The sequence below is a fragment of the Mustela erminea genome, chromosome 2 (genome assembly GCF_009829155.1).
Source record: "Mustela erminea isolate mMusErm1 chromosome 2, mMusErm1.Pri, whole genome shotgun sequence".
NCBI lineage: Eukaryota > Metazoa > Chordata > Mammalia > Carnivora > Mustelidae > Mustela > Mustela erminea.
Window position 1 is genome coordinate 48422536 of NC_045615.1, and position 9535 is coordinate 48432070.

At 44.0% G+C, this 9535-nt stretch overlaps 1 protein-coding gene across 3 annotated transcripts in view; it reads right to left on the reverse strand.

Annotated features, from left to right (window-relative positions):
* Positions 1 to 9070, reverse strand: part of GPRIN3 (GPRIN family member 3) — a 62110-nt gene extending 53040 nt beyond the window's left edge. For 2 of the 3 annotated variants that reach the window (XM_032332880.1, XM_032332883.1), the window contains exon 1: positions 8589 to 9070. The gene's annotated coding sequence lies outside the window, so the exon portion shown is untranslated. Of the gene's footprint in view, positions 1 to 896; positions 983 to 8588 lie in introns of all 3 variants that reach the window. The other variant, XM_032332882.1, reaches the window with a different exon arrangement.
* Positions 9071 to 9535: the final 465 nt, after the last annotated feature.

Here is a 9535-nt window from a genome sequence, read left to right on the forward strand (position 1 = left end):
CTCTCTCTCTCTGACAAATAATTAAATAAAATCTTTAGGGGCGCTTGGGTGGCTCAGTTGGTCAAGCATCTGCTTGGGCTCAGGTCATGATTCCAGGGTCCTGAGATAGAGCCCACAGGATGGAGAGGGAGCCTGCTTCTCCCTCTCTCTCTACCCCTCTCCCTGCCTGATCGATCGATCTCTCTCCCTCTCTCTCTCTGTGTCAAATAAATAAAATCTTTAAAAAATAAATAAAAAATAAAAATACATAAAGCAATCTGATGTCAAGTTGTAGTTATTGGTTAAGGTAAAGGTTTAGTTGAAGAATAAATAAATTGTTCAGACAGTTCATTTTGTTTGCTTGTTGCTAAATGTGGGACAGTAAAACAAACAAGCAAACAAAATTCACTATTCCCTTACTAACAGATGGGGTCAACTTAGTTTGCATTCATTAATCTTTCATAGAATCTATGTATTTTGATGGTGGAAACTTTTTAGACCCTCATAGTTTATGGAAGTTAACTGCATGGATGCAGTGATCTCCCTACTTTGTAGAGTCTGATCAGTTTCATGAGTACAGCACTGGAGGGCTCCATGATCCTTAGGAAACACCTAATCCAGACTTTGCAAATTCAATTCCTATTAAATGAAGTTGTTGAGTACAAGTAACTTATAGAAAGCCTCAGTGTCCGATAGACAGTAGGGAGTGGTGGGGACTGGTGTGAAATAAAGAGATAACATATACCATTAGTTAGCTCCTACCCAGAGAATAAGCATCAGTGTTTTGTTTTGTATTCTGTATCTCTTGATTTTTAAATACTGACTTATTAAAAAGAAACACCCACAAGCCACATAAAATATGATCTTCCTGCTGGTCCTGCAAACTGCCAGTTTTTAACTTATGATCTCTCACATACTTCTTCAAGCCTGAGGACTGGACAGGTTAAGTGAAGTGCATCAGGTCTCTCAGATGTTTACAGCCAGGGATCCTTCTGCTGAGAATCTATATGTATAGACATGAAATCATCCCCATGTGAAAGGAGATTGCATAGGCATTTTCATTCACTTAATGAGAATTCAGCCCCTGACCCTGACATTGACAGATTTCTGTTCTCTGACTGCTTTCAGAACATGTTCAACATGGAAACAAGATCAAACCTCCACACCCATTTGTCGTAAGCAATTTTGACTCATTCAAGGATGCAAGGGGAAATGCACACCCTTTTATGAACCTTAGCACTGATTAAAATTCTCATTATCATTAAAATTCTAGTCACTTAATTTTTACCTGCATTTTTCAAGGAGAAATCATATATAGGATTCAAATAAAGACATGCTTAGGAAACCATAAAACGAAGTACAAATCAAAAGCTCATGCTATAGGGGCGCCTGGGTGGCTCAGTGGGTTAAGCCACTGCCTTCAGCTCAGCTCATGATCTCAGGGTCCTGGGATGGAGTCCCATATCGGGCTCTCTGCTCAGCAGGGAGCCTGCTTCCCTCTCTCTCTCTCTGCCTGCCTCTCCATCTTCTTGTGATCTCTCTGTCAAATAAATAAATAAAATCTTAAAAAAAAAAAAAAGGCTCGTGCTATATAAGAAAACAGGGCATAAGAATCACAGAAGGGTTGCTGAAATAACTGATCTTTAAGTCATGTTTTAGGGGACTGAGAAGCTAATTTAGGATGAAGGACTGAGCATTGCAAAATGATGTAAGGGCAAAGGCAAGGACCAAAGTCTAACAAAGTGGAATCCACAAGGAATCAAGTTATCTCTTGCATTTCTGAACAACAGTTTTAAAAAAGTATAGCAGGAGAAAGCAAATTCACTTCAGAATAAAAAAAGAAGGAAAACAACTCAAGATTTCTCTATTATATTCAGCAGCACTATCCCACATGGCCATAATTCAGAACAAAAATCTGGAGTTGATGCAAAATTCTGAATCCTGATGATATCTGCCATATTGTACTTATTAAGCAGATGCATAGGCACAGACTATTACATTTCAGACAAACTGTCAACAAGAATTGAAACAAAAAAGATGCTCTGATTACTGAGAAAATACAGGGAAAACAAATGCTTAACTCCCTTGAGCTCTTAATTTACCCGAAGTTGTGCATTATAAAGAAAAAGAAGAGTCTCCCATAGACCTAATATGGTTGTTTTAATTTTAGGTTATTTAGAAATTAATATCCTGAGAAAACAATCAAGAGTGTATCTCCCATAAAACATCTTGATTATTCCCCCTAAACCAGATCTCCCACTTTGCTGGACCACTTACAATTCAGGCTTTAAAAAGGAGCCTCTGCAACTCCTTTTCTCTAGAAAATTAGTAGATGCAAATATGATTTTTTAAGGGGCTCTGGAGCTCTCTGTCCAGCTGTCGGTTACTGAATTAGCAAAGCGCCGAGGTCCCTGGAGGTGCCCGTGACTTTGGGAATTTTTACTCCCTAGCCTTGCCTTTTTTCAGGGTTTGCTTGGATCTCCAAGGGTCACAGGCTGTGACTACTGACTAAAGCAATCTTTCCAGGGCTGGCTTGAGTATCCACTGTGTTTAAGACCCAGGAATTAACATTTTTAAATTGAATCTGGTGTGTAAGGCCAAGAGAGCGCCTTGCCTCGGATCACACAGCTGATGCCCACAATTTTTCTGCCACATCCCAGATCCCTGGGACAGAGAAACCGGCACAGTCACTTAGAAAGGCTTACGGCATTGACTCTCAATATGGGAGGGAGGGATGCAGGAATAATTAGAATTCCCTTCCCCCCACCACTCTGGAGCCATTCAAATCCTCTCTTCAGATCCTGTTCCTTCTTCCCTTAGCACAGAATTGGTAGAGAATAGAAAGAAGTCTAGATTTCAGCCGCAGCTCTAACAAGGATTAGGACAAATTATTCACTCATCTGGGATTCACCTGTAATGTTTTTATTTCCCAGTAACTAAAGGCAGGACTAAACAGTGGTGTTCAGGCCTGGCTACTGGAATCCCTTTAAGACCATCGTAAAATACAGATTTCTAAGCCCTACTTCCAGATTCAGATTTGGCTTCAATAGGTCATAGCATTTAACCTTCCAGCTAAGGGTCAGTTACTATTGCCTGATAATAATAATTCGGCCTCCCACTTACACTGCTCGCTTTAAAATAAAGCCGACAATCTAATTACAGACATGAAAAATTAGAAAGCTGTTATTGTGTTGCCAACTCCAATAAGCCCAGATAAAAAGCTGTGAAAATTTTTCTCACTGGCATTCAAGACACTAAGTAATCTAAATGGTACGCGCATTTACATTTTCCCCCATAAAATTCAATAAAATGTCTTTTCAATTCAAATGAAGCCTCTAAATGTTTTTATTATTCTGGACTTGACTCTTCTGCAAAAAACTTAGGTTATCACTGATTTACACATTCTGATGTGGAGAAGGAAGATGAACAAGCATTCTGGGACATCTTTATAAAAAGTGAATCTTCCCGGGCGCCTGGGTGGCTCAGTGGGTTAAGCCGCTGCCTTCGGCTCAGGTCATGATCTCAGGGTCCTGGGATCGAGGCCCGCATCGGGCTCTCTGCTCAGCAGCGAGCCTGCTTCCCTCTCTCTCTCTCTGCCTGCCTCTCTGTCTGCTTGTGATCTCTCTCTGTCAAGTAAATAAATAAAATCTTAAAAAAAAAAAAAAAAGTGAATCTTACTCCAAAGCCAACTAATTTAGGCACCTGAGTCTATTGTAACTGTCCCTCTTCTTCCGGTGAAGGGCATAACCTTATTCTAAAGGGTATCAATACCATAACACTGCTTGATTCCCTAGGAAAGCCAGCAAGAGTTGAAAGAAGCCCACCCAACATGTTAAAAAGCACGAATAAAGACTTCCTCACCCGATTTTATCGACTCGAAATAGCTATCAGGTGGCAGCAAAAATCACTGATGCCAACTTCTCAAAATGCATACAACCCTATTTAAATCTTTAAATGATGAACAAGTCAGAGTGCAACTGGAAAATAAAATCTGCCAGGTTCTGCCCTTCCTTTTTGGGTTCTGAGTACCAAGTCGTCTGTTTCATTTTCCATAAAGCTGTCGGTTCTTAGCACAGGTCCTAGCACGGGGCTCTATACCCAAGAGGCATGCAGGAAAGGAGACTTACGGGAGAGAATAGAAAGGTTTGCCCAGTTTGGGGCAGTCACTCGATCACCCTTGTCCCTCTGTGCCAATGATGGTACTTGTGTTCTGAGAAATGAAATGCTCAGGCTACAGTGTGGTGTGTCACATGATTTCAATTGTTTATTAAATTCAATCGAAACAAGGCCTAGCTAGTAAATTATTGCAAAAAAAGATTTCTTCTTAAAGGCAGGAAATGACAGATTTATGACGTGATGGACATTCTGTCTAGATTTTCTTAAAGCAGTAGTACTAGGAAAAGAAATCTTAGATATAAAATAAATTGCAACTCTTGAGTCAGATTTTAGTCCAAACAGAATTTCTGCTGCAATTCCCTCCCTGCAACTTGATTCCCATTTTTTTCTTTTTTAAATGATTCTTAAATAAAGTTCATATTACCTCACCTCATTTTTTACTTCCTCCTTCTAGAACACCACCCCTTCCTCACAGCCCAACCAGATCCACTGATCTTTCATAAAGTAGCTCACGTTCCATCTCCTCCTTGAAGCCTTTCTGGATTAATGCAGTCCACAAGGTCTCCTCTCCTAACTTCACTGCCGTGAATTACTGGTAAGTCATAATGTCTTTCCTTTCTCAAGGCAGTTCGGCTCTTCGGAATATTGTGTACATGCGTGTGTACCAGATGTCCCAGTTGACTCTTGGGGTCTTGCAAATTGGAAGCATCTCTTTTTGTCACTTAAAGAAGTAGCTTTTGGACTTTTTGGAACATGATGCTTAATCAGATATACATTCTAAATCATAGTCCGATGTGTCTATATACCTATAAATAAATATATATTTAATCAAAGAGTTCCATGAGCTGTACTTATCCTTCTATTCTGCTTTACTTTTATTTTATTTTATTTTTTTTAAAGATTTTATTTATTTATTTGACAGATAGAGATCACAAGTAGGCTGAGAGGCAGGCAGAGAGAGAGAGGAGGAAGCAGGCTCCCTGCTGAGCAGACAGCCCAATGCGGGGCTCGATCCCAGGACCTGGGGATCATGACCAGAGCGGAAGGCAGAGGCTTTAACCCACTGAGCCACCCCGGTGCCCCTTACTTTATTTTTTTTAAATAAAAATGCCATCAGACCCAGTACACTGACTTCACAATGGGTTGTGACCCGTTCCAGAAGGGCACTTACTGATTACTGTGGGACTGCCATATATATTTCCCTCCCTTAAAACAGAATTTTAAAAATTGTATGAGACCTGGCTCTCTTTAGAGTGTGTTTCTGAGCTACTTCTTTTTTTCTTTCAGTTTTTCAGACCATCACACTTGTGCTTTTGGTGTCATCTGGGACAATTAAATCCTTGGCATATACAGTATTTTCCATCTTTTTGCCCTGAGGAATGTTATCATAAAAATAAGATTCTCTGCTCCAATCTCCATTCTTTCATTCCCTTTCATTTTTACAATACGGGAAGTGGGTAGTAGACATTTTGTAGACGAAGATATCGAGGCACAGAGAATTAGGACTTCCTCAAGGGCACGTCTCCCTTTTAATCAGGTCATTACAATAGTAAATGGGGTTTCTAGATATTTGAAGGATATAAAGTTGGGGGATGGGAACACAGTGCCTCCCTATAATCGTGTGTGTCTCACTTGACCAGGTCAAACGGTTTTTACTGACCAGATGAGTCAGGGGCTCTGCCAGATTTCAGTTTGAAGGTCAATCAGCTTCCTTTCAGCCTCATCTTTCCACCTTTGTCTACTTGCAGTTTTTCACCTACCTCCAGCTACTTATTATTCCTGGGCCTCTTCATCCTTTGGTCCCTCTACCAGGATTGTTCCTCTCTCTCTTCTCTTTATCAGACTAGTTCCTCTCGTCCTTCGAGTTTCCAGGCACTGTCCTTGTCTTCTCTATCTCCGCGACCAGGCGTCCACAGCTTCCTGTGCAGGCTTTGTCAGAGCACTTAACTAGCTGGTGCTCCTGGCCTCCCAAGTTGTACCAGCAGGGGCTGTGTCTCCCTCACTCTTCTCTTCTGTTCCATAGTCTAAGACCATGGTAAGTTCTGGATAAACAAATGTCGAATGTGTGAATGAATCAGTGAAGAAGTAAGTAAGTAAGTAAGTGCATCGAGGGCAGAATCTGTCACCACTGAAGGTGGTACAAGGAACCCAAGTGTGAACTGGGGCTGGAATTGTGTGTCCTGAATCTTGGAGGCCAATCTTTTAGGATTTGGGATTCCATGGCTGATACTTTCATGCTTCCCCATCAGCTATAGATTTTCTGACTGGAAAGTCATACAGTGAAGAAGAGCTGTGTCTAATATATTCTTTTAAGTATATTTGAGCACGATCAATAAAATGTCAAAGGGTCAAATAATTAAGGCAAGTGTATTGAGGCAATTAAAAAACACCTAAATTTTGGGGCGCCTGGGTGGCTCAGTGGGTTAAGCCTCTGCCTTCGGCTCAGGTCATGATCCCAGAGTCCTGTGATGGAGCCCTGCACTGGGCTCTTTGCTCAGCAGGAAGCCTGCTTCCCACTTTCTCTCTGCCTGCCTCTCTGCCTACTTGTGATCTCTGTCTGTCAAATAAATAGATAAGATCTTAAAAAACAAAAACAAACAAACAAAAAAAAAACACCTAAATTTCAAAACAGCTCGTTGGACCCTATCCTGACCTCCATTTGAGACAGACCTGATTCAGGTCATGCTTCAGGCCTCCACTTCCCACGCAAAGCACTGCACTTTTGATTCTGTCCTCATCATTTTCATAAAAGTCTAGTTAGGGATTAAGGGAAGCTTCAGCACAACACAACACACACTGCATGGGTCACCATGAGTTCCTCTGCTCTGTTTCCAAAATAAATCCCAGTGATACACCATCTAGACTTGCAATGGCAAGTACTACTTTTTTTTCCTGTTTATGAATCAACAACCCATTTCCTCCTCCCCCCCCCCACCCCAACAACACATAGAAACTTGAAAAGTGCTCTTTGTGATTCTATTTAAAGAACATTCTCTAATACAAACTCCCGTCTTTCGCAGATAGGGACAGAGCAGATTTTCTTCTTTATGCTGTGACTCATGTGTCTTTATTCCCAGACTCAGGGCAGGCCAATGGTGAACACAATGGAAAAGAAAAAATAGTTTATAACAGGAAAATAAGCACATTCGAGAGAAGTACGCTCAAAGCATTATCAAAGTAAAATATGCAGCAGCACCAACAAAAGCAAACAAAAGCCCACGCAAGAGATGTGTAAATATTTCATGAAGCTAAGCCTTAATCAACTCTCTCTCCAAATCTTGCTGGTGTTGTAAACACTCAGTTTCTTTCAGTCCCACCATGACCCAGATTCCTCGCAAAAAAATTAAAAAAAATAAAAATATGGACTGACGGTTCTTTAACAAATGTGCTGTGAAAAATACTCAGATGAGCCATATCCAGGGATTGCTTTAACTGGAAGAAGATACCTTAATAAAAGGGAGTTGCTTCTTGGTGACTCTGGGCTTCTTTCTCCATTCCTCCTCTAAACCCCTGCCTTTTCCCCACTGCCTCTGCCGGTTTCTGGACATTCACATCATCTTAACCTTGAACTGTCTACACTTCAAGCAGAGATTTCTCCCAACGCTTCTTCAGGAGGCCCTTTAAATCCAACAGCGATCTGCTGCCTTCCCACCACCTAAAATTCACCTCCCAGTGCCCAGGTATCCCCCCCGTCCTCCGGACACCCCCTTTCATTGTCCACTGCAGCGTCTGAAATTTTGCGTATCTTTTAGATCTGCCTGGATAGGATGAAAATCTGTTGTGTGTATTGGCTGGCACTGTTCAGATCTTTTCTAAAAGCCCTCTCCCAAGAACCATTTATAGCCTCCAGTCTCTACCCTGATTTAATGTCGTTCCAAAGTTCACCTCTAGATACTGAACTGGTCTCTACAATGATTTCCCTTTATCAACCTCTGACTGCCCCCCCCCCGGCCCCCGTCTCCACCTATTTCAGGAAAAACTACATATGTAAATGTGTGCTTGTATTAAAAGACACACACACACACACACACACACACACACACACACACGTGTTTTGACCCTAAAGAGAATAAGCATGGGAAAATGAGAAAAATACAAGTATAGTATTATAGTATTACAGACAGACACACAGACACACACACACATCTATTTGTACATTTACAGTGTGCACACCCGATTGATTATAAAACCCCCGCCCAAGAACGAGAACAGCAGGTAGCTTCTCCCGTTTACCTTCAAAGCCAGAATCTAAGGGAGCAATGACCTTGCAGAGAAATTCATCACCTGCGAGAAAGACGGCCCCTCCTGGAGCGCAGAATGCGATGGGCAAAGAGCAACAGGCAAAACGATCACCGGGCAAAATGTGGGACCCAATCCATCCCCCGTCACTACGGAGCACACCGCGAAGCTCCGGTCCCACGGGTTGGACGCTGGGCAAAGGGAGCGCGGCGGGGGGAGGGGGGCGTCTTCTCCCGCGGCCACCGGTCGCCTACCTGCTCTGGCCCGGTTCTCCCCCGCGCGGCGGGGCGACTGCCTGCGCTGTGGCAGGGTTTTCCCGTCGCATGTCCCAAGCAGCGGTTCTCGGCGCCACACGGAGGGCTTCGGCGGGCTCTGGAGCAGCGGTCCTTTTTAGACCCGCTCCGGGAGCGAGCTGGGTGCTTGCAGGAACTGATATTACTATGCAAAGAGCAGAGGCGGCGCGCAGGAGCCGGGCGGAGACCGCGGGGGCCGCCCCCACCGCGGGGCTGCAGCCGCCGCCGCCGCTGCCGCCGCTGCCCGGCACCGAGCCAAATTGGAGGTGGGAGTTCACGTGCCCGACTGCTCATCCGTCAGGCCCGGGATGCGCGCACCTGTCCACGTAGGGCAGCGCCGCGGGGCCGAAGCCTCAGAGGAAGGGGCTGCAGCTCCGCGGGCGGCGGCGACGGCGGCGGCAGCAGGACGCCGAGCTCCGCCCCCGCCGCACCCCAGCCCAGCCTTCCAGGTCCCCGGGGAAGGGTTTGCAGCGGCGACTTGCTGCGCGCCAAGGGGCGTAGCTGTCTAGAGGCTGAAGGGTTATGGTTCTACTGCAAGGTGATCAGAGGCAGACAGAAAGTTAAAGAAGAGATAAAGGTAGAGGACTGGGGCCAAGAGCGGCTCAGCAGGAATGCTGGCCCTTGCTCCTTCCCACAGGTCACCAGCACCAGACTCCATGGCTGTGTCTAGACTCTAGCAGACAGTTTCTAATAAAGCCACGTGCAGTGAAGATCTGAAAGCAAGGAAGCCCCCGACATTTAGTCTGTGTTGCAAAATGTACAGTGTCCTGCGTATTTGGAGATTACATTGCAGACAGTTTTCTTGTCCTTCCTTCCCACTCCCCCGCCCCCATCTATGGGCGTGGATGGCTTTGAAAATCATCCTTGCCGAGTGGCTTCAGTAATACTAAATGGGATGTGTAGTATGG